A 24,035-nucleotide genomic window follows, 5' to 3' on the forward strand; every position below is an offset into this window, starting at 1 on the left:
CAGCTTTATCCCTCTGCGTCCCCAACTTAACCGGTTTTGGGCACAACGTGACGCCGAACTCTTCTTCGCCTCTGTGCTCATTTCTTTAGACAAGAGTCCACTCCCCATCCCACAGACCTCTTTGCCCAATTCCAACACTCTCCCTCCACCTGGACCCCTTCCTCCGGCCTTTTACCTGCACTCGATCTTTTCATTGAGAGCTGTCGACGTGACATTAGTCGCCTCAATTTCACTGCCCCTCTCAACAAATCCATCCTATCTCCCTTTGAACTGACTGCACTCTGTGCACTCAGATCTAACCCTGACTTTGTCATCAAGCCTGCCGATAAGGGTGGTGCTGTTGTAGTCTGGCGTACTGACCTCTACCTTGCATAGGCTGAGCGCCAGCTCTCAGATACCTCCTCCTACCTTCCCCTGGACCATGACCCCACCATGGCACATCAGGCCATTGTATCCACTACGGTTACGGATCTCATTTCATCCGGTGATCTCCCCCACTCCACTTCCAAGCTAATAGACCCCCAACCCCGCACAGCTCGTTTCTACCTCTTGCCAAAAATGGGTCCAGGCAGACCCATTGTTTCAGCCTGCTCGTGCCCCACAGAACTCATCTCTTCTTACCTTGACTCAGTCTTCTCCCTCCGGTCCAATCCCTACCCACATACATCCACGATTCATCTGACGCCTTACGCCGGTTTCAAAACTTCCAGTTTATCAGCTCCAGCAACCTCCTCTTTACCATGAGATAATAAGGTGTAGAGCTGGATGAACACAGCAGGCCAAGCAGCATCAGAGGAGCAGGAAGGCTGACGTTTCGGGCCTAGACCCTTCTTAAGAAATGGGGGAGGGGAAGGGGGTTCTGAAATAAATAGGGAGAGAGGGGGAGGCGGATAGAAGATGGATAGAGGAGAAAATCGGTGGAGAGGAGACAGACAGGTCAAAGGGGCAGGGATGGAGACAGTAAAGGTGAGTGTAGGTGGGGAGTTAGGGAGGAGAAAGGTCAGTCCGGGGAGGACAGGCAGGTCAAGGGGGCGGATCATCCTCCGGCACTTCCGCCATCTGCAATCCGACCCCACCACCAAAGACATTTTTCCCTCCCCACCTTTATCTGCTTTCTGGAGGGACCACTCTCTCCGTGACTCCCTTGTCCTCTCCACAATCCCCTCCAGCCCCACCACACCCGGCACTTTTCCCTGCAACCGCAGGAAGTGCTACACCTGCCCCTACACCTCCCCCCTCAACTCCATCCCAGGCCCCAAGAAGACTTTCCACATCAAGCAGGTGTTCACCTGAACTTCTGCTAATGTGGTATACTGCATCTGTTGTACCCGCTGTGGCCTCCTCTACAGCTTTGTGGATTTTGGGAAGGACTGCCCTGGTCGACCCATTGTCTCCGCCTGCTCCTGCCCCACCGAACTTATCTCCACCTATCTGGACTCCATTTTTTCCCCCTTGGTCCAGGAACTCCCTACCTACGTCCGTGACACCACCCACGCCCTCCACCTCCTCCAGGACTTCCAATTCCCTGGTCCCCAACACCTCATCTTTACCATGGACGTCCAGTCCCTATACACCTGCATTCCCAATACAGATGGCCTAAAGGCCCTCCGCTTCTTCCTGTCCCACAGGCCCGATCAGTCCCCCTCCACTGACACCCTCATCCGCTTAGCCGAACTCGACCTCACCCTCAACAACTTCTCTTTCAATTCCTCCCACTTCCTACAGACATAGGGGGTGGCCATGGGTACCTGCATGGGCCCAAGTTATGCCTGCCTCTTTGTAGGTTACATGGAACAATCCCTCTTCCCCCCGTCCCAATCTTTGTGACATCCGCAAACTTACTAATCAGGCCACCTACCTTCTCCTTCAAATCATTTATATATATATTACAAACAATGGGGATCCCGTGTGGGTGGAACACCACTGGTCACAGATTTCCAGTCAGAAAATGCCCTTCCACCACTACTTGGACTCCTGCAAGTAATTCAGTTCTGGACCCCTGTTACCAGCTCACCGTGGATCCCATGTGACATCACCTTTTATATCAGCCTGCCATTCGGGATCTTGTCAAAGGCCTTGCAAAAGCCCAACTAGACAATATCTACTGTCATGACATCATAGAACATAGAACGTAGAACAGTACAGCACAGTACAGGCCCTTCAGCCCATGATGTTGCGCCAAACTTTTACACTAAACCTAAGGTCTATCTAACCTCCACCCCTATCATCCATATGCCTATCTAATAGCAGCTTAAATGCCCCTAATGAGGCCAACTCCACTACCCTCTCCGGCAATGCATTCCACGCCCCTAATACTTTCTGAGTAAAGAACCTACCTTTGACGTCTCCCCTATATCTACCTCCACTCACTTTAAAACGATGTCGCCTCATAATAGCTACCTCCACCCTAGGAAAAAGTCTCTGGCTATCCACTTTATCTATACCTCTAATCATTTTGTACACCTCTATCAAGTCACCTCTCATCCTTCGTTGTTCTAAAGAGAAAAGCCCTAGCTCTCTCAACCTTTCCTCCTAAGACCTTCCCTCCATTCCAGGCAACATCCTGGTAAATCTCCTCTGCACCTTTTCCAACGCTTCCACATGTTTCCTGTAATGAGGCGACCAGAACTGGACGCAATACTCCAGATGTGACTGAACCAGGCTTTTGTATAGCTAAAGCATAACTTCATGGCTCTTGAACTCAATCCCTTTATTAATGAAAGCTAACACACCATACGCCTTCTTAACAACTCTATCCACCTGGGTGGCAGCTTTCAGAGGACTGTGGACATGAATCCGGAGATTGTGGACCGGCAGACTGATTATCAGGCTGTAAATCCTTCCAGTACACCTGATGGCAGGTAGTAAGATTGGGAAAGTTTCCTTGTCAGCCATCCTCTGGAAGGTAGTGGCAAACCACTGCAGCACTTTCCTGAACCTAATCATAGACTCATTCAATGTAAATCCATAGATCCACTATTCGCTGGCATGACTTTCACGTTCATTAAAAAATAAACAATAAAACCAAAAAAATGCTGGAAATACCCAGCAAGGCCAACAATATCTGTCTTTTACAGAAGTGTAAATATTTACAATTGCGAATTTCGATATGTGTTAATCAACTCTACATCTTTAATAACACACTTTAAGATATATCAATTTTGTTGTTTATTGAAGAAATCTAGTTGATGGATCCTTTCACTCTTAACGTAATGTAGGTTAAGTATTCAGTGGGCCATATTGTGACGAGAGAAAAAAAAGATGTTGATGACCTTTAAACAGCAGGGTGAACATCAGGTTCACATTGTCACAGATGGATTGGTATTAATAAACAAAGAATTAGGGTTGTCTGTTATTTATTTAATATTAAACATCCACAAACAGTAAATAAACTGAAAATGAACAGGAGATTTATCTGCTTTTAAAAAGTTGACCTGTAAAGTACAAATGTGAGTTTTGACTCATTCATTCCTCCACCAAGTGTCTGGGGCTAGTTGCACTGTAGACCCTTAAGAGACCAGGTGGCAGTTTTCTTTGCAGCTGCCCTCATTCACATTCAATCCTAATGAACTGACACATCTTATGCATGTAGTTAAACTGGTGTGGTACATTTGAACTGTCCCTCTGTGACTGTATGTAGACAGGTGGTATCTGTAAAGTAAGCGTTTTCTCATGACGTGTGAATTACCAAAGTGTGTGAGCATTTGGTATGATCAGTGAATGTATCTTCAGGCTGACAGCAGGTTGTAACTGTTGGTGTAGCTGTTCTACTGCAAAGAGATTCTGACAGTTCGAAATGCATCTTTCTAACCGGCCTAACAAGAGCAAAAGGTCATCACATGAATGCCACAGGCTGCTATCAACATATGGTCAGTATAAACAAGGTTTTGTTTAAATTAGCATTAAACACAAGGTACCTAAGGATTTGTGACTGCCACAGAAAAACAATTGACTGCATTTCATTTATAGTTAAGCCTTTTCATAACATGACCTGACATCTCCCTGAATGTATACTGTCATTTCAAACTTTGAAACGACAACTGCTTCTATATCTGTTTATCAGGACCACACTTACAAACCAATCAGAATTCCTCTGAAACTCCAGAGAGCATCAACCCGTATATACATTTATTCTTGATGTGGAGGTGCCGGACTGTCAGGAAGTCAGAAGTCACACGACACCAGGTTACAGTTGTTGTATAATTTTTTTTAAAATTTCTTTGCTCTTAATCTCTCTGCCAGTAAATTCTGTGTGCTCTGTTCTCTCACTTCACCTGACAAAGGGGCTGCAATCCAAAAGCTTGTGATTTCAAATAGACCTGTTCGACTATAACCTGGTGTCGTGTGACTTCTGACTACATTTATTCTGGCTTTAAAATTTGGATTTTGCCAAAAAAAACACACGATTGATGTGAAATTAGAGATATCCCATGCGATTGCACTCACGATTTCAGAACAAATGAAGCTAATTTATGCAATTAGACTGACCCTACTTTTTGAGCTTTTGAAAAAATAGGCACCGATTTACAATGAGAATCACAGAATTATACAGCACAAAAAAAGCAGTCAGCCCTGTGAGTTACCACCATTTCCCATTTTTCCATTGCCTTACATGTTTAACTTAATTTTTTGTATGAAGTGATAGGATGTAGGTGTCAAGAGCAGCTAGTATTTGTTGCCCATCCCTAATTGTCACTGAACTAAATTTCCACTTCTGATGGCAGCTAGAGTCAGCAACATTGTTATAAATCAGACCAGCTAAAGATAGCAGATTTCATTTCCTAAAGGATTACAGCTTCATGATCACTATTACGGAGACCAGCTTTTAAGCTCAGATACCATTAACTGAATATTAGTTTTACCGGGTGCCTTGGTGGAATTTGAATTCATTTTGCCACATTAGTCCAGGTCTCTCAATTGGTAGTCTTGTAACATTACCACTATCATCCTTAAAAAATACTTTTGCATCCAGTTTCATCACCTTTTCAAATTATTGTATTGTGTATTTCAAATTATACTAATTATTTGCATGCTATTTGTGGTGATTCTAACCCTCTTACATGGCTCCAAGATGTGAACTGTCTACAGCAGACACCTCAAGGTGCTGAAGCAGTAACACCAAAGTTACCTGCACAGAGGGAAGAAAGACGCACCCTCACCAACGTCCTTGACCAGGCCGACTTCCTCAGCATCAAAGCACTGACCATCCTTGATCTGACAGGATGGGCTTGGCATGTCGTCTGCATGACCGACACAAGACTCCCCAAGCAGGTGCCCTACGCTCAGCTCCAAAACAGTAGGCGAGTCCAAGGCGGACAGGCAAAACACTTCAGGGATACCCTCAAGGCCTCACTGGTGAAGTGCAACATTCCCACAGAAACCTCTGGAAATCGCTTGCCCAAGACCGTCCGAAGTAGAGGAAGAGCATCTGGGAAAAAATGGAAGCTAGGTAAAAATAGTGAAAGGATTACAGCTTCATGATCACCATTAGGGAGACCAGCTTTTAAGCTCAGATACCATTAACTGAATATTAGTTTTACCAGGTGCCTTGGTGGAATTTGAATTCATTTTGCCACATTAGTCCAGGTCTCTCAATTGGTAGTCTTGTAACATTACCATTATCACGCTTAAAAAATATTTTTGCATCCAGTTTCATCATCTTTTCAAATTATTGTATTGTGTATTTCAAATTATACTAATTATTTGCATGCTGTTTGTAGTGATCCTCACCCTCTTACATGGCGCTGCCACACCAATGCCCCACACACTCCGTCCCATGACCACCACCTGTCCCAAGTGTAACAGAGCTTGCAGTAGCCATATCAGTCTGTACAGTCACCAACGGTCTCACCCTGAGAGTGGAAGGGAGTCATTCTTGTCTGCGAGAGACTGCCGGTAGTGATGACTATTTGCATTGAACATTTTCTCCTCAGCTATCTAATTATCTTATATCTGCTTTGATGCAGTTATTGTATATTCTGTTTGTGTCGCATTTAGAACAACATATGTTAATGCCCAACCAACAGCAAACAAATTGGAATATGTTGCTTGCCCATTTCATACCAGCTCTGATTTTGCTATCCCTCAAGTGGACAATTCAGTTCTGTTAGAGTTTTATTGGGTGGGCTGATTTTAAAAATAAAGATCCTCAAGATCTAATCAGACAATTGCACACTGACATAATTTAGTTTTGCAGTTCAGAAAAAATAGAAAAGGAAAAATAACAATTGTTTGGATAAATAATAATGACACAAATGAAGTAGTCCATGTTCAAATGCAACAAAAATCTGGACAATATCGAGGCTTGGGCTGAAAGTGGCAAGTAATGTTTGTACCACATAAATGCCAGACAATGCCCAACTCTGATAAGAGAAAATCTAACCACTGCCCCTTCACATTCAATGATGCTACCATCACTGAATCCCTCACTACCAACATTCTGGGGCTTAACATTGACAAGCAACTCAACTGGACTAGCCATGTAAATACTATAGCTATAAGAGCAGGTGAGAAGCTAGGAATCCTGTAACAAGTAACTCATCTCCTGACTCCCCTAAGCCAATCCATCAACTACAAGGCACAGTGAAGACTCTGATGGAATACTCCCCACTTGCTTGGATGAATGCAGCTGTAACAACACTAAAGAATTTTGATATCATTCAGGACAAAGCAGCCTTCTTGATTGGCACCACATCCACATACATTCACTCTCTCCAAAACCAACTCTCAGTAGCAGCAGTGTATACCATCTATAAGATACACTGCAAAAATTCACCAAAATGCCTAAGACCTTCCAAATCCATGACCACTGTCATCTGGAAGGACAAGGGCTTCAGATATATGGCAACAGCACTACCTGCAAGTTCCCCTCCAAGCTACTCATCATCCTGACTTTTTAAATTCATTTGTGGCATGTGAACATCACAGGCAAGACAGCACTTATTGTCCATCTCTAGGTGCCCTTCAGCAGGTGGTGGTGAGTTGCCTTCTTGAACCTCTGGAGTCCATCTGACCCACAATTACATAGGGAATTCCAGGATATTGACCCAATGCCAGTGAAGGAATGCCAAATACTTCAGCCTTATCTTTTGTACTAATGTGTTGGGATCTTCCACCATTGAGGAATGGAATATTTGTGGTGTGTCTTCCTCCAGTTAGTTGTTTAGTTGTCCATCACCATTCACAGATAGATGTGAGCTTAGATCTGATCCATTGGTTGTGAGATCACTTATCTCTGTCTATCACTTGCTGCTTATGCTGTTTGGAACAGATGTAGTCCCGTTTGGTGGTTTCACCAGGTTGACACCTCATCTTCAGGTATGCCTGATACCGCTCTTGGCATGCCCTCCTGCACTCTCCATTGAATCAGGGTTGATCCCTTGGTTTGATAGTAATGGTTAAGTGGGGGATATGCTGAGCCATGAGGTTACACATTGTGCTCGAGTACAATTCTGCTGCTGTTGCCCACAGTGCCTCATGAATGACCAGTCTTGTGTTGCTCAATCTGTCCTATTTCGCAGTTTGACATATATAACTATTCCTTCAGTATTGCTGGGTCAAAATCCTGCAACTCCTTCCTTAACATCATTGTGGCTCTACTCACAACATATGATCTGCAGCGGTTCAAAAAGGCAGCTCACCACCACCTCCTGATGAGAAACTAGGATAGGCATTAAATGTTGGCCCAGCCAATGATACCCATGTCCCATGAGTGAATAAAAATAGATTAAAATAAAAATATTCATATGCAAATCAGCCAATATTCTAATAAGGTCAATGTTCTAAATGAATTGTAAATTGCCACAAGTTGCAGGCCAACTTTCGAGCCTCCTGTGGTAGGTTCATAAAAACAAGCAGATTTTCAGACATTGAGCACATAAGATTTTGGTAAAAATCAGGTAAATCACTTGCAAGTGATTTTACAGGAGCCAGGCTATTAAAAGGTAGCCCCCTTCACAGTTGGAATTTTCAGGTTGGTGGAAGGAATTCAGGAGTAGCTGGTCTCGGCATTGGGTTGGGCAGGGAGAATGCCCAATAGTTTAATCCGTTTAAGCCTCAGGCACCCACTGGAATGATGGGAATACAGAGTGCGGGCAAATGGAATTTGTTAGCATCTCACAATGAGTTCTCCTCATGTGATAGGTCAGATATTTCACTTTAACTCAATTAACACTGCTATTAGCTGTAACTTACTGTGGGACAGATATTGGAATTGTAGGCATGGTCCTCACTGACATGTTAATGGTGGCGGTGATGGTGAGGGTTGGCGTCAGAGGTTGTTGGGGACCATGATACAGAGTAAAATCTAGTTTGTGGTAATGGGACTCCCAGAATGTACTGATGTAATTTAGCACAGATTTATGAAAGGAAAACTGTGCTTGACAAACCTATTGCAGTTTTTGAGGACATAACTAGTAGGATGGATATCAGGGAAGCTTGTGGATTTCATGTATTTGGGTTTTCAAAAAATCATTTGCTACAGTGTGGCACAAGAGCTTATTAAAATTAGGACTCATTAGATTGATGGTAATTAGGTAAACTGCATTCAGGATTGGTTCATCAACAATTTAAAAAAGACTAAGAAAAAAGGGATATTTTTGAGTGGCAACCTATAACTAATGAGGTGTCCCAAGTATCATTTTTTGAAGTTTATTTATTATAATTAGCTACTTAAAGCATTAATGACTAGGACGAAGACATTGGATGTAAAATAACCAAATTTACTGATGACACAAAGTTCATTTGTGGGATTAAGGCATTGCTGGCTAAGCCAGCATTTTTTGGTAATTCATACTGGCCCATGAGAAGGTGGCGGTGAACTGCTTTCTTGAACTAGTGCAGTTCTTCAAGTGTAGATTAACCCACAGTGCTATTAGGAAGAGAGTTCTAAGATTTTGACCTAGTGACAGTGAAGGATCAGTGCTTTATTTCCATGTCAGCATGGTGTGTCTCTTGGAGAGGAGCTTGCAGGTGGTGGGTAATTTCAGATTTGGAAAATGTTGGACGACCCTCAGTGAGTTACTGCGATGCATTTTGTAGAAGATAAACAATACTGCTATTATGTGCCTCTGGTGGAGAGCATGAATATTGAAGGTTGATGGGTATCAATTAAGAAGGCAGTTTTGTCCTGGATGCTGTTGAGCTTCTTGAGTGTTGTTGGAGCTGTATCATCCAGGCAGGTCTAGTAGATAGTGGCCAGGTTTTGGAAGTCAGGAAATAAGTTACTCACCACAGAATCCCTAGCCTCTGCTCTGTTCTTGAGCCAAACTATTTATGTGGCTAATCCAATTCATTTTCTGGTCAATGGTTCCCTCAAGATGTTGATAATTAATAATTCAGTCTTGGAAATGCCATTGAAATCAAAGGACAATTGTTAATTTTTCTTCAGTATCTCATGTCACTCGCATCAGATCTGTGGTATGAATGTTGCTTGCCACATGACAACCCTAGCAAGGATGTTGTCCAGATCTTGCTGCATATGAACACAAGCTGTTTCAGTATCTGAGAAATCACGAATGGTGCTGAACATTGTGCAATCATCAGCAAGCATCCCCACTTCTGACCTTATGATGGAGGAAGGTCATTGATGAAGCGGCTGAAGATGGTTAGGCCTAGTACACTACCCTGAGGAACTCCTGCAGAGATGTCCTAGAGTTGAGATGATTGACCTCCCACAACATGATCCATGATCTTTTGTGTGAGCTATGACTGCAACAAACAAAGTTTAAAAACATAAGAACATAAAAAACAGGCGCAGCTCACTCTGTCCATCAAGCCTGCCTTACCATTTAATAAGATCATGGCAGATTTGTCTCAGACCTCAATTCCTCTTTTGTGCCAGCTCAGCATAGCTGTCAACTCCCTGTTATTTAAAAAATAATTGATCTACCTCCTCTTTAAATATTTTCAGTGATCTAACCCCCACAACCTTCTGAGGTAGAGAATTCCAGACACTCACTACCCTCTGGGAGAAGAACATTATTTGCATCTCAGTTTTAAATGAATGTCCATTTATTCTGTAACTATGTCCTCCAGTTTAAGAGTTCCCCACTAATGGAAATATCTTCTCAATATAGACACTGTCAAGAACTCTCAGAATCTTGCATGTTTCAATAAGGTACCCTTCATTCTTCTAAACTTTAATAAAGAAAAGTCAAATCCATTTAGCTGTTCTTGATATGTCAATCTCTTCATCGCAGGAATCATCCCTACTGAATCTTTCTTGAACTGCCCCTATCCTAGCATTTCCTTTATGAAATGTCAATTGACTGGTGATAATGGTAGTGGTAATGCCACTTGACTAGTCATCCAGAACATGGCAAGTGGTAATATCTTGCAGCACAAAATCTAGAAGAGAAAGCTAGCTCAATGTTGAGTGTGTACCATTGTTGTAAAAACCCATCTAACTCACTAATGTTGTTTAAGGAAGGACATTTGTTGTCCTTACCTGATCTGACCTATGTGTGACTCCAGACCCCAGCAATGTGGTTGACTTTTAACTGCCCTTTGGATAGTTAGGGATAGATAATAAATGCTGGTCTAGCCAATGATTCCTACATCCTGTGAACAAAATTTTTAAAAAATATGGGGACTAAAACTACACTCAATTGTAGCAAGATTTCCCTACTTATGAACCAGAACACACAAATCGCTCTGTGCTGAAATGTAATGAAGTCTTTCTCCATTTAAATAACAATCTGCCTTTCAATTCTTCTGACCAAATAGCATGATTTCACTTTCCTTCATTGAACTCGATCTGCCAGGTTTTTGCCCAGTCGTTCAATACATCCATTTCCTCTTGCAGATTCCTTATGTTCTCATTGGGACATGCCCTCCCACCTATCTTTGTACAGCAAGTAAATTTGGATACATTACACTCTGTACTCTCCTCTAAGTCATTACACACTTGATAAATAATTGAAGCCCTAGGAGTGATTCTTATGGCGTTCCACTATTTACATGTTTCCTATCTAAAAAGTCCCATTCAGAATGAAGGTCACTGGACTCAAAGTATGTTCTCTCTACAGATGTTCCCAAACCTGTTGAGTTTCTCCGACAAGTTGTGTTTTTGTTCCAGATCTCCAGCATCGACTGGTCTTTGTTTTAATTTAGTATTTAAAGCACCAACACTCTAGCTATAGTTGAGGCTTTTGGTTATGAGTGGGAATGGCCTGAATGAACTTGGTGAAGATATCCATGAATATGAGAATGTCATGTTATTGCTGGGGTCAAGGACTATGAAATCCATTGCCAGGATCTTGAGAGATCTCTTACTGACTAGGGATCCCATTCTGGAGTCACGTCCCTGCCTATATGTGACTCCAGACCCCAGCAATGTGGTTGACTTTTAACTGCCCTTTGGACAGTTCGGGATGTAAGATATTTAGGCCAAAGTACACATCTCACAACTGTGAGAGTAGTCATCAAAATCAGCAGCTATCCTGAGCCAGTAACACTACTGTCTGTTCAGGTCACCATCTTTTCTGTCACTTGGTGTCCTGCTTGAACGTGAACTGCTGCCAATACTTGACAGTTGAGGCTTCACTTCCCTCTTCTTGTCATGATGCAGGTGATAGAGAACATTTCTTCACAGACTCTCTTCCAACATCTTAACAGTTTTTGTTCCTGTTTGGATTCCTTCATCAACGGGTGCTGGGCTGGTGAAAGTTGAGCTTTCCAGTGGTGATATAGTCTGCTGATGCCCACATCAACCTGCTGAAGTTGTCTGAGGCCTTCTTTCAAGAAAGATGGCAAATGTGAAACCACGAATGGCTCGATGTGTCTGGATCTTGTTTGGATCTCAGTCATAAGGGCATTGGTGGATCTCAGCTGAACCTTAGTGTAAATGTCATAAAGAATCAGGATTCCAATGCTGCCTTTGACCTGTGGCTTAGATATAAACATAGCATTAGTCACAGACCCCTCCAGCCAGGCAGAGGACGGCTCCCTCCAGCAATCAGTCTTCAGAATAAGGGCATCATATTTGTATTACTTTGCCTGACCTGTACTAGACCTGAAAGCGAAAATAAGTGAGTACAGCTGCATAAGTATTAGCAACTCTTGTCTGCTCTGGCCTACTTTCCATTATAAAAAGGAATTGGAAATTTGGGTAGTAAATGAGACAAGGTTCTGTTTGATGGTGCAAAAAGAGTCTTCACATAGGTTCACCTCTTTTGTGAAGCTCCATGAAGTACCGGACGTTGTACATCTTATACCAACCACTCCTTTCGTATTCTTGGATTTCCTCAGCAAATCAACTGTGCAGAGCCTTGCATAAACCTCCCATAGTAAGCCACTAAGCCCTGGAATTTACACAGTTCCCTTCCTGTCTTAGGCTAGGACAACGCTTTCACTGCTTGGATTTTCTCATCATCAGAATAATGCCTTCCTTGGTAATAAAGTGCACAGGTACCAGACTTCCATTCTGAAATATTGGCCCCCATCTGGCTTAACTTTTAAGTGAAATTGTGACAAGTAGGCTAAGAGAGTGTCCAGTCTTTTAATGTTCTCCTTGAATGTTTAGACAAAGATGAATATGTTGTCCAGATACCCAAGGAAGAACTGGAAATTAAAGTCGCTAAGTTTTATTTATCACTCACATGAAGGCAGTAGAGTATTACACAGTCCAACTGGCATCCTGTGTATTCATAAAGCTCCATAGTGCCTGTTCTGAATGCTGCCTTTTCAGGGATGGGTAGATGGTTTAGCCAAATTGAGGCTGCAGAAATATTTGGTACCTTTGAGAACTTGTGATGCTTCCACAATCCTGGATAGAAAGTAAGCATCCTTTTGACTGATTGCATTGAGCACTCCCTTATTGACACAGATCCAATTTTCCATCTTTCTCCCTCATGAGATCTATGAGAAAATTGTATGGACTTGACAGCTTTTGGATGACATCTCATTCTGCAGGTAGCCTTGGACATGCTCCCAGTGATGGGATGGGATACAGCAGTAAGGAATCTTTACTGAATGGTTACCTTTATTCACAATCCTGTGGCATACAAGGTCACAAGACCCAATGTGATCATCACCTAAACTGAAGGTTGCCTTTGGTTAGTGAGAATAAAACAGCTGCCTCCTGTGGCTCTCCTCCAACTTGCAATGTCCATCTTTGAAATGAGGTTAGAGATGTCTCCTCCAGTTGGTCCCCTGTCCATGGTAGTAGCAGCTTTAAGAATATCTGTAGGTGTTTTTGGTCGGATGTAAACATCTTTGTCGCTGAAATTAGCAGTTTGCATGGATATTCTTTTATTTTATCCCACAGTGATGAGGGTGGCTCCCAAACTTACACAAAGTTGGAGTACTGCTCTATGTGACGGTCCAGTAAGGGCTGATGTTGACCAGGTGGAGACAGCTGGCATGAGCCTTCAAGAGCAGTGATGGTGCGGACAGGTAGAGGAACTGCTCGATTATCTGCTCCTCGAAGAGTCTTAGGGTCCCATACAGGCTGATATATCTCAATCGCATAAAGAATAGTCAAATATCTCTGAGCTCCATCTGCTGACCTTGTAATGTGCTGCTAATAGTAGTCGCCACCATACATGGTTTCCAAGGGTGCCAGATATATCTTAACAATGTTACAGTCCAACTTTGTGGGTCACCTCAACTTTCTACTTTCCACTGGAGTATTGATCGGGTCACAAGCTTCCAGAAACCACTGGCTATGAAAAGTGTGATTAAGGGCAGATAACGAGTCACGATTAGGGATGTCTGATCTTGTGAAGCAGAGACCTGGAAAAGGAAAGAGACATCAATCAGCTCAAACTCCTCAGTACGATGCCCATGAAGTAGAGTAAGAGTTGACACCTTTATTCCTGTCTCAACTAGGCATTAAACTTCTACTTTGCAAATTTCACACTCACTGTAGGGCAGGTCCCTATCACTCGACATAAGACCATCATGTGACTTCCAACTACATAAGATTGAACTTCTTCATGGAGGAACTTGACTTCCCTTCCCCACTCACACCCCAAAAACTAGTTCTCAGTGGGAGTCAGGTGAAAGGGGAAGGCCATTACACTGGATGGAGTCTCCCTGCCTAATGGCTGTGGTGATCATAGTTGTTGAGGGCTGTCCTCAAAAGTCACAATTCCAACATCTCTTTAGAGAACCATTTGGATGGAATGAAGTCTAAAGCTTACTGTGGAGATAGGACAGCAAGAAATGGATCTGCATTTGCTTTGCATTAATCTATTCTGCCTGCCTGTTCAGCACGAATCTTACATCCCTGTCTATGCCAATAGTCACCTCCTCAATGATTGCCTCTTTCCTCGTCTTGGGGAGTCCAATATTCCCCCAGGATCTGGATGATATGATCCTGTGTGTGAAAAAAAGATAATTGATGTTTGTCAATATTAAGCCTTAACTCAATTTGAGGTTCCCATCCCTCATTGCTTACGTTTAGTGCTCCTTCAGCTGCCTGTCCTTTGTCAATCTGAAGGATGGATCCAGGATCAACTCCTCCACTACTTTTTGTCCATCTTGGCCACGCACCTTTCTATCTCATCTGTCATGTCTTGATGCATGTGCTGTGGAATCCTGCTGACTGCACCAGAAATTTCACATCAGATTTGAACTCATGGATGGTGAAACGATCAAGGGAAATCTTTTTCTTTTAATTCCACTGGCATCAGTTCATCACAAACATGAAGGATAGCTAAGGTTAAAGAAGGATGCTTCAATGTAAATAGAACTGAGCCAGTGGTTTACATTTGATTGAAGAAATTCTCTGCCGGATTCTTCTCTCCATGAGGCCTCTTTCTCTGAAGACACCTTTTCCTCCATGAGGGTCTATTTGACTTCTCCAGCTGTCAAACACTGTGCCCTCCCTCACTGTCACCACCTACTGCTGGAGGTTCTGTAACACTGAAATTCGAGCTCTTAAAAGGCTTGGTTTCTCAATTTTCTATTGTGTTCCTGTGGTATGTTGACTGAAGAATAACAATAATCAAATACCTACACTGGTTAATTCTCCAAGTTTGACTGGAAGATTGACGAACACGCAACATATGTTGAAAACTCAGGTGAATGTTAGTTAGAATTATACGCACTGTAAGTGCCTGAATTTTCCACATAAGTTATGAGGCTTCAGACTATGCCAAGCCACAAAATTATCCCTCACAGCTGTTAAGCAATATGACAAAAAATATCTCATCTAGTGATTGTGTTTTCAGAGTGGTAAATTATCTTAGAGTTGGTCAAGGCAATTTCATTTAATTTTACATCGATTTTAAACATGAGTTTATAGATTTAAATTATAGGAAACTTTCTCTTTTTATTGTCAAGTGTGAGACATGTTCCGCAGAAACCAAATGAAAAAGCTGCAACATGCTGTTCTGTAGACAGACATAGCATCACATTAATACATATATAACCATCTGGCTATAAACATTCTGTCTCCTTTGGATCAATTATAACTACTTGACAAACGGATAAAAAGCAAATTACAGACATGATGGGTATAACTTTGACTTGTAAAAAAGTGTTGAATGAGTGATAGTGAATTGGCAACCATGTTACTGCAGAAGCATCTGGGGGATAATGGGTAAATGAATTGATGGATGGGCAACAGCCTTTACATGAAGATAATGTGCAAGATAATGAGACCAAAGAAGGAAAATAAATGTCTCTGTACAAAGTATTGGTGCAGTCACACCTGAGTCCTTTATGCGCAAGTCTACTCACCCTACCACAGCAAGGATATTCAGGCACGAGTGCAATACAGACAAGGAAAGGTTAAGTAACCTTCGATATTTATGCTGCTAAGGACTAAGGTCAAAGAAATCTTTACTTCAGTATTCTCAATTCTTAAAAAAATAGAAATTTTGAAACCTAATAATGTATTTGGCATTTTGAATGTGATAATGTAGCCCAGAGACCTAGACTAATGTTCTGGAGACATAGGTTCAGATTCTACCACAGCAACTGATGGAACTCAAATTCAATTTGTAAATCTGGAATGTAAAGCTATTCTCGGAAATGGCAGGCACGAAATTATCATCAATTGTTATAAGCATCCATCTGGTCTACTAATGCCTTGTTAGGAAGGAAATCTGCCAACTTTACCTGATCTGGCCTACTTGTAAATCCAGACCCACAATAACTTTAGTGACTCTTTACTGCATTCTGAAATGACCTGGTGTGTCACCCAGTTCTAGGACAATTAAGATGAGCAACAAATGCATGGAGCCCACATCCCATGAAAGAATGGGGTTGTCACAAAGCTATGAAGCTTAGAAAAGGGAAATGCATGGTTGCTTCAGACTTTGTACAGGTGGGGAATGCAGAAAGAACTGTCCAGAGAGGTAGGGAAGACAGGTAGCACAGAAACCATCCAAAGATAGTTTTTCAGGGTTTGAGCAATTAGAAGGTAAGACTGGTCACAAGGTCTATGAATGTTTTCTAATCCAATAATTTCTATAATCTTGGGTTCTTCCATGTGGACTGAGGAAAGGTAATTCGACACTGTTCAGGCATCAAATTTGGGGCCTTGTGATCTATGTGTTTTGATACTACATGGAGAAACACATGTAACCAAAAAAATCTTTGAGGGAATAATATTATATGTATTGATGCTCTGTATTTGATGCATTTGGTAAGACTTGATGTCATGTACACCTCACATTCAACTTCATGATAAATTCATTACTTAATGATTAGAATGAAATTATTTGCACATTGATCTGTTTATTGTTGTTGCTTAAGATGAAAAAAAAATGAACACTCACACACAAACAGCTTAGAATCATGTACTCCAGAGACCATAGAACAGTTTGTTGCTATGGAGACAAAGCCAAAAAAAACTGTATTGCGCATACGTTAATGAGGCCCAAATGTGTTGCTAGGCAATTACAGCTAATGCACTTGTGAAAAAAAACAATGTTCTAGATTATTAGTTTTTTAATTATGATGGTTAATTAGCATTGTTCACATTAATTACTTAAGATTCATATCTACATTATAATTTTTTTAATAAGTCACAGACATTTGCTGTTAAACTAAAAAAAACTTTCAAACACTCTGCAGGCTCTTGTGCTCTATAGTTGCCAAGTTATTGTCATAGAGACGTATGAGATTCATTAGTCCAACTCATGCTTAATGATAGTAATATGTCTTATTACCCTTATATCCTAACTGTGCGCTGTACTGTGCAAAACAGAACAGCAGTAAAAAACAATGAATATTTAAATAGGTTAAAGGTAACTAAAAGAAGCTACAGTACAAATTAAAAAGCTTCAATGATATGAAACAAGCAATTCAGCAGCCTAGTTTTAAAGACTAGTCTGAGTCCCAGTACTGTATGTGCGATATGTCATAACAAAAACTATGACCAGGATTTTTCTTTCCATTTCTGTACTAAGTCCAATTATCGGATAGTTTCCTGAAAAGAAACATATAGCTACCATGGTCAGAAAGCCCACTGGATCTCCTGGCATCAGGCAATGGATTGGCTGCCGGTGGACCTTCTGCCAGATTTGTGAACCTATTGTTGCTCGTTGAACAATATGCTCTGCCCAGATCCCCATTTGAAAAGAGGTAGATGGTACATAGGTTGGAGGGCTTTCTGGGATTGGTCATTGGAGGGACTGGAAACAAGGAGGTTCAGAAGTCAGGGCAAGGGAGTGGTTCAGTCCCTTGGTTTTGTACAAATTAATGCATATCAAGGGATCCTTACTCCACCCTCCCCAAAATGAGAGTTACATGAAGTACAAAATAGGTTGATTTCTCATTCTCCCTCGAACAGTAGTAATTACAGTCAAGATGGGATAAGACCTTCAGTGGTTATTGGATGACCACATGTGGGACTCAATTGGTGATGGGGCAGGAAAGCCAAATGAGGTCTTTCCTCCTGTTATGATCTCAGCTGATGTTAATGTTGGACAGGTCAGATCTCCGACTGAAATCTGGCTTGATAGATCATGTTTATTTTAGTTTTATCGAGGGGTCGTTCACTGAAACACAAACTCAGTGATACAGGTCAGGTTTGATAATAAAACAAAAAATAAAATGAACCAAACTATTTCTTATATATCATACAGTCAAAATTTCAAAACACTTCATAGAATACAATCCATTAATCCCAACAAGACTCCTGTATAATACTCACACCAAAGAGAATTGCCTTCTGCTTCCCGTCTAAGGTGTTTAACTTAACTATGGTTTCAAGTTCTCATCTTGAGAATCTGATAGTTTCTTCTGGAGCCTTCATATTAAGCTTAGACTTTCTCAGCTTCAAATAATTCCCTTAGGAATTTGGCCAAACACTTCAGGGCTGGAAACTTTAAACTAACCTCCTTACACTGAAGTAGTCTCTTAACAGTTCTAAACTACCTCCCTTTCTCAGGAGCAACTGTATTTGCAAGCCAATTTAACGAAGACTTCTGAAAACTGCCTAATTCAAGGACAAAAGCTTTTCTTCATGCTAAGGGTGCTTCCCCCAACCAAAAATAGGGTGAATAGCTAATAATGGAGAATGTTAGTGGCTAACAATAGGTAGTGTGTAATGGCAGACTATATGATAACAAGGTCTGGTGTGTGGGGTAGGGAGCTAGGACATGGCAGAGTTCAGGCCCTAAAATTATTGAACTCGATATTGAGTCCAGAGGGCTGCAGGGTCCCCAAGTAGATAATGAGGTGTTGTACTTCCAGCTTGCTGTGATGTTTGCTGAAACACCACAGCAAGCCTGAGACAGAGATGTCGACCAGGGAATGGGGTGGTGTCTTAAAGTGGCAGGCAACTGGAAGCTCAGCATTTTTTTTGCCAGCAGAATATAGATGTTCTGCAAAGCAGTCACCAAGTCTATATTTTGTTTCCCCAATGTAGAAGAGACCACATTTTGAGCAGCAAATGCAGTAGACTAGATTCTGGGAAGTGCAGGTAAACTGCTGCTTCACCTGGAAGGTATGTTTTAGCCCATGGATACTGAGGAGGGAGAAGGTAAACGGGCAGGTGTTACACCTTTGGTGGTTACAGGAGAAGGTGCTGTGGGGCTGTGGAGGGGTGCTGGGTGTGAAGGAGGAGCGAACCAGGGTGTCCTGGAGGGAATGGTCCCTGCTAGAGAAGGCATTGGATCCAGAGCTGGAGCAAGTAGAGTCAGTCAAAGATCTGTCTTGGTGGCAAGTGGAAGGGAAGGAAGCAGCAAATGCAGCTGAATGATTGATGTCAGGCTCAATGCTAAATAAATCCATTGGCTGTTTGTAGCTCCCTTGGGAGCTGAGTAGGAGGAGGACAAGAGGGAAATGTTTTTGGACGCAGCTGGTGGAGAAGAAAACAAGCCGGGGATATATCTTTGCTCTTGGGAAGATCTGGGAATAGTGGGTGGGTCAATTATAGTTAGTTAGCCCCTAGTGTATCTAAGGACAATTGTAGTGCCCATCAATTTGACAAGCCAGGGTCCAACTCTGGGAATTTCAGTACCCCACTGATACAACATTTTCATATATAAATGAGCTGCATAATGGACTTATAAATAATCGAACAGACAAGAAATGCACATTTCCATCTTATTCTTTCTTTTCCTTTAGTTTGGTTAGTTTTGCAACAAATCCTTCAAAGGCACAGCAAAAACAATCGGGTGTTTTGACTATGTTGCTTATTCAAATTCTTATAAGCATAACTAACAGTGATGTCAGTTTGCTTTGGAAATGTTCTTCAAGCTCCTTGTGCTGACAAATGTAAATATCTCATCATAAGTACCAGAGGCATCAGGCTTGGCTCAGTGGTAGCATTCTCACCTCTGAGTTAAAAGGTCATGGCAGAAAGCCCAAGTAAAGAATTTGAGCGCATAATCTAGGCTGACACATCAGTACAATACCCAGGGAGTGTTGCACTGTTGGAAATATAATCCTTTAAATAAACCATGAAGCTGAAGCACAGTCTGCTGTCTCAGGTGATGTAAAAAATCTCATCGCTCTATTTTGAAAAAGACAAGTCTTTGACAGTCTCCGGGTCAACAGTTAACCCTAACCATCCATTACCAACACATTGTCTGACCATGCTTGCCTTATTGTTTGTGAGAATTTGCTGTGCTCAAATTGGTTGCAGCATTTCAGTATTGGTCATACTTTAGATGATTTAATTTGCTATGAAGCATTTAATGACATCCAGCAATCATGAACTAAACTACGTTAATACACATTTTTTGCCAATTAAGTTCAAGGAGAATGTAGAAAATAGCAAACACATTGATTAGTTGTAAACGTTCTTTGGTTTAAATGGCCTTTTTTTAAATTCTGCTCATTCATTGCTTGTTTTTTTAATGCAAATCTTAAGGTAATTGATGATTGGCAGTATGCTCTGCTACATTTTCTAATGACCACTAACAATGCAATATGAGCAGATGTCTATGAGTCAACTACTTGCTTCATAGAATCATGGAATCCTTACAGTGTGGAAGCAGGCCATTTGGCCTATCAAGTCCACACTGACCCTCCAAAGAGCCTCCTAACCTACCCTATCCCTGTAACCCAGCATTTTCCATGGCTAATCCACTAAACCAGCACAACCCTGGAAACTGTGGGCAATTTGGCATGGCCAATCCACCTAGCCTGCACATTTTTAGACTGTGGGAGCAAACTGGAGCACGGAGAAAACCCACGCAGACACGGGGAGAATGTGCAAACTCCACACAGACAGTTGATCGAGGGTGGAATCAAATCCTTGTCCGCTAACCACTGAGCCACTGTGTCGCCCACCCATTTCGTTTTTCATTTACATTCTGCATTCAGGAGTAATTAGGAGAGCTAATAGAATGCTCTCATTTTTCATGGGGATTGAATACAAAAGTAGCGAGGCCATACTTCACTTAGAGAGGCCCCAGTGAGAGCACATCTGAAGTATTATGAATAATATTGATCATCTTATTTAAGGAAGGATGTAAATGCATTTGAAGTATTTCAGAGAATGTTTACCAGACTACACACCTAAAATGAGTGGGTTGTCTTCTGAGGAGAGATTGGATAGTCTAAGCTTGTATCCACTGAAGTTTAGAACAGTAAGAGGCGACTCGATTGAACCATCTAGAGCCCTGTAGGTTCTTACCAGGTTTGATTTGCAGAGGATGCGTCCTCTTCAGGGGTCACCAATTTAAAACCGATATGAAGTGAAATATTTTCTCAAAGTGCGTCATGTAAATTTGGAATTCTTTTCCTGGAAAGGCATTGGAGGCAGAGTTTTTGTACATATTGAAGGCAGAGGTAGATAGATGCTTATTAGCAAGTGGGTGAAAGGTAGGCAGGAAAGTGGTTTTGAGATGACAATAAGACCAGCCATGATTAAATTGAATAGTGTAGCAAGCTCAAGGGGCTGAATGACCCACTCCTGCTTAGGACCATAGAATCCCTATGGTGTGGAAGCAGCCCAGTCAGCCCATTGAGTCCATACTGACCCTCTGAAGCACATTTCACCCTATCCCTGCAAGCTGCATTTTCCATTGCTAATCCACCGAACCTGCACATCCTTGGATTGTGGGGCAAAACCAGAGCACTCAGAGGAAACCCACACAGACATGGGAATAATGTGCAAACTCCGCACAGGCAGTCTCCTGAGGGTAGAATCAAACCCAGGTTTCTGGTGCCGTGAGACAGCAGTTTGGAGCCACTTTGCCATCTGTGCATGTGTTTATATACATTTTTAGAAAGCAATGGAGGAGGGAAAATAAAATTAATTTTTCAGAGAAGCAGAGAATGGCTACCAAGCTCCCATTTCCTTCAGTACTGAGGTGGTTATTACCTAGTGGTTTTATCACTGGACTGTTAATTCAGAGACCAGGTAATGTTCTGAGGACCTGGGTTCTAATCCCACCATGCCAAATGGTGGAATTAAGAGTCTAATGATGACCATCTTCACCTGGTCTGGCCTACTTGTGACTAGCAGACCCGCAGCAATGTGGTTGACTCTTAACTGCCTTCTGGGCTGTCAGGGATGAGCAATAAATGTTGACCTATCCAGTGGCACTCTCATCCTATAAATGAATAGAAACAAGTATGTAGACTTTGACTTTCATCTGCAATAAGCTGTCAATGAATTTTATTTTAAACCATTTTAATCGCAGCTTATGTAAGGGGTTAAACTAGAAACTACTGTTGGCATAGTAGCCTTGATGTGTGTTTTAAAATTTATTTTGCATTTTCTCTTTCATTTTATTAGTTTCTCTCCTTCTCATATGTACTGATCACTTGATTTGCCAATAAAGAATGCAGAAAATAATCTACAACTGTGATTTGTAAAACTAAGGAATGCATAAAGGCAGAAAGGATCTATTCATGAATCCCACCTGTTCTTTCTCTTCTACAGCTTTGTGGAACTTCAGTGAATTTCCAGCAACCTCTGTTTATATTCCACATTTTGACAACACTTACAAATTTCCTGCTTTTGTGATATACATCACTGCACGCATATTTGCTCAGCTCTCCTCAGTTGCATCCATGAAAGAATTCAGAACCTGCTCGCTGTTAATCATTCATTCAGAAACAAACTGTAAACTCACCATAGGATTAATAGTAACAATAAGAATACTGTGATAAATAAATCAATTACACCACAGAGATAAAGAGCTACAGCTGGCAAAGCCATACTTCTGAATCTATTCCCTTTTGCTCCAAGTTAAACTCAAACTCAAGCATAGAATGAGGATTCAGGCAAAGTAAGAAAGTGCAGAAGAATAAAGATGGTTTAGATATTACCCCAATATCAATGAAAAACACTGAAAAGCAATTATAAATCAAAATAACCTAGAATCTACAGCTAAAATTCTTGGGTGTCCATGGTAGTATTAAATTAATTTTTGCAGTAAGTCCAAATAATTTGTGTAGCTAGAGAACGTGGATTTTGAGTTACTCAGCAATAGAATCTAAAAAGCAAACAGAAACAAAACAGAAATTGATGGGAAAATTCAGCAGATCTCTAAGCATTCTGTGGAGAGAAAGGTCAGCATGGTACCTTAGTGGCTCGCACTGCTGCCTCACAGCACGAGGTACCCGGGTTCAATTGCACCCTTGGTGACTAACTGTATGGAGTTTGGACATTTTCCTTGTGCCTTTGTGGGTTTCCTCCAGGTGCTCTCGTTTCCTCCCAGTCCGAAGATGTGCAGGTTAGGATTGGCTATGCTAAATTGCCCTGAAGGCTAGGTAGGTTAGCCATGGGAAATGCAGGGTTACAGTGATGGGGTGGGTGTAGGTGGGCTACTCTTCAGAGGGTTGGTGCAGACTTGATGGGCTGAATGGCCTGCTTCTACACCGTAGGGATTCTATAAAAAATAGCATAGTTAATGTTTTGCTGTGTACCACCATTTCCCTAGCTCCAATCAGCTCTGATGAAGAGTCACTGGATGCGAAACATTAACTCTGCTTTTTCTCCACAGATGTTGCCAGATTTGCTGAGTTTTCCCAACAATTTTTGTTTGTGTTTGAGCAAAAAGGACGAGCCAGTCCATCGATAGTCGGCCAGCCTTGCCCTAACTACCCAGTCAGTTCATTCAAAACCAGCTTGTCATTTGATCAATAACCAATCATGTCCACATACTGGACAGATGATACACAACAGTTGAAACATACAGGCACCCAATAGTATGATTGACACAGACACATAGAAATTATTGGCAGGAGTAAGCCATTTGGCTCTTCCAGTCTGCTCTGCCACCTATCCTTTTTACTTTTGCCACATATAAAAATGAATAATTGTTGTAATTCATGCTTACATTCCTTAAATATTAGCCATTGTTGACTTAATGTCAACTGTTTTAGTAATGTTCCAAAATTTATCATTGCCAAATGGCACCTCATATCCATGTAGCTCCTTTTATTTAAATTCAGGACCCTAGTAATGAAGTCAAGATTTAACTTCTTCACTTTCCATCTCAATGAACAATTCTATCATTTTATTGTTGCTCTGCTCAAATGGACTACACAGTACAAATCATGGAAGACTTCAAACTGCACATAGATTGGAAAAACAACAAACTAGCAATAATAAGGTGTAGAGCTGGATGAACACAGCAGGCCAAGCAGCATCAGAGGAGCAGGAATGCTGACGA

The sequence above is a fragment of the Rhincodon typus genome, chromosome 1, assembly GCF_021869965.1.
Source record: "Rhincodon typus isolate 14 chromosome 1, sRhiTyp1.1, whole genome shotgun sequence".
Lineage (NCBI taxonomy): Eukaryota > Metazoa > Chordata > Chondrichthyes > Orectolobiformes > Rhincodontidae > Rhincodon > Rhincodon typus.